The sequence below is a fragment of the Schistocerca piceifrons genome, chromosome 6, assembly GCF_021461385.2.
Source record: "Schistocerca piceifrons isolate TAMUIC-IGC-003096 chromosome 6, iqSchPice1.1, whole genome shotgun sequence".
NCBI lineage: Eukaryota > Metazoa > Arthropoda > Insecta > Orthoptera > Acrididae > Schistocerca > Schistocerca piceifrons.
Genome location: NC_060143.1, coordinates 22,841,247 through 22,843,825, shown reverse-complemented (window position 1 = coordinate 22,843,825; position 2,579 = coordinate 22,841,247).

Below are 2,579 nucleotides of genomic sequence, written 5' to 3'. Positions count from 1 at the left end.
AATTTGTTCCACAAATGGACTTTTTCATTATTTTATTACGCTGTTAAAAGAATTTCCCGAATAAAATTATTTTTGAAATGCACGTCTAAGTATTATTTCAAGATACTGCATCATACTTGAAACCAACACACGTTTATAATTAATTTGCGTAGGAAAATAGAATATGAGTGCATGTAAGCCAACCTGAGGACTACTAGAGCCCAATTTTTTTTTTTTTTTTGAAATCCTGAAATGTAAAAAAGGTAATAACTGTCACAAATAAAAAGTATATAAATCGTGATCAAGAACAATACAGTTACCAGTACCCATATTTTCTAATTATAGTTTCCAAGAAGATGAATGATGAATATATAAGAACTGGGTCCAAGTAACCATGGTTTATGGTAACGAAGATGAACAAGTATTAGTAACACTTGGGATATGTTCTTTAGAGCCCATGTTGATTGACATTTCTTTCTTGTTTTGGTCCATACTAGTACCTCTCAAAATGTGGAGAACAAAGAGCTTCACAGTATCGAAGATGAAGCCCTGATAGCTCTTAAGATATCCATTTTTAGAGGTCTCGTTTGCTAAGACCTATTTGCTTCTGGTATCATGTACTTTCTTTTGTAAACCCTCGTTGCCAGTTTTATAAAGGCCTCGTCACTACTGGTGGGAAGTCCAAGTTGGCACTGTTGTTGCAGTAAGTCTAGTGTGTGAGTTCATGAAAAGGCTTCTGGTGCAGTACATTGCTAAGACAGTTTCACCCTGTCACTATTTCACAGCTATGCCCCAGGGTCAGGTAACAGGTTAGGAGAAAGAAGGTTGTACAACACTCCAACAAATTAGTAACAAAGTGAAGTAAACGAGTTAAAAAGGTTCACTTATCTTTGTGACTAGTTGAATAAGGAAGTCTGCAAGAATGCTAGTAATGGAGCACGAAAAAGGGCCTCAATGGTTAAGTGGAAAAAATCGTAGGTAGACTTCACAGTACACAGCAAATGCACCTTACAATAACTGTCTGTTCACTTCTAAGAGTTCACTAAATGACGTTGCCTGGCTCAGTCAGCCCTAGACGATGTTCTGTAACCAAGTGGGCGAGAGCTGCTTTTCTCTCTTCCGAGTAGGCCTCTGTCCGTTGTCGTCCCATCATTGGTGGATTGTACTCGGCTGGTAACTGGCCGAGGCGAAGTCGCCACCTGTGGCGCTGGTGGAAATAGCGCAAGTGACACATCTCTATGGCACTGGCATCTTTGCGCATGTGGTGGTTTTGCCCTGGTTGCGTCTTGTCCGAACGACACAGCACTTTCAACTGTACGCGTTTATGCCATTAATTATGATGCAAGCTGTGAATTCCTATTTCCTTATCTGAAATTGTAAATTCGTGGATCTTGTGTATGTGTGTAGTCAGACTCGAGTGAAAAAAAAAAAAAAAGTAGTCGGTGGCCTGAACATAGATTATTATAAAACGGATCCATTCGAAAAGGGGCAGTCTTAAGGTCCCGAAAAGTGTGAATAGAAGTCGTTTACATGACGACACGGCCTATGATGCAAGCTGTGAATTCCTATTTCCTTATCTGAAATTGTAAATTCGTGGATCTTGTGTATGTGTGTAGTCAGACTCGAGTGAAAAAAAAAAAAAAAGAAAACAGTAGTCGGTGGCCTGAACATAGATTATTATAAAACGCATCCATTCGAAAAGGGCCAGTCTTAAGGTCCCGAAAAGTGTGAACAGAAGTCGTTTACATGACGACACGGCCTATGATGCAAGCTGTGAATTCCTATTTCCTTATCTGAAATTGTAAATTCGTGGATCTTGTGTATGTGTGTAGTCAGACTCGAGTGAAAAAAAAAAAAAAAGAAAACAGTAGTCGGTGGCCTGAACATAGATTATTATAAAACGCATCCATTCGAAAAGGGCCAGTCTTAAGGTCCCGAAAAGTGTGAACAGAAGTCGTTTACATGACGACACGGCCTATGATGCAAGCTGTGAATTCCTATTTCCTTATCTGAAATTGTAAATTCGTGGATCTTGTGTATGTGTGTAGTCAGACTCGAGTGAAAAAAAAAAAAAAAGAAAACAGTAGTCGGTGGCCTGAACATAGATTATTATAAAACGCATCCATTCGAAAAGGGCCAGTCTTAAGGTCCCGAAAAGTGTGAACAGAAGTCGTTTACATGACGACACGGCCTATGATGCAAGCTGTGAATTCCTATTTCCTTATCTGAAATTGTAAATTCGTGGATCTTGTGTATGTGTGTAGTCAGACTCGAGTGAAAAAAAAAAAAAAAAAAACAGTAGTCGGTGCCCTGAACATAGATTATTATAAAACGCATCCATTCGAAAAGGGCCAGTCTTAAGGTCCCGAAAAGTGTGAACAGAAGTCGTTTACATGACGACACGGCCTATGATGCAAGCTGTGAATTCCTATTTCCTTATCTGAAATTGTAAATTCGTGGATCTTGTGTATGTGTGTAGTCAGACTCGAGTGAAAAAAAAAAAAAAAAAGTAGTCGGTGCCCTGAACATAGATTGTTATAAAACGCATCCATTCGAAAAGGGCCAGTCTTAAGGTCCCGAAAAGTGTGAACAGAAGTCGT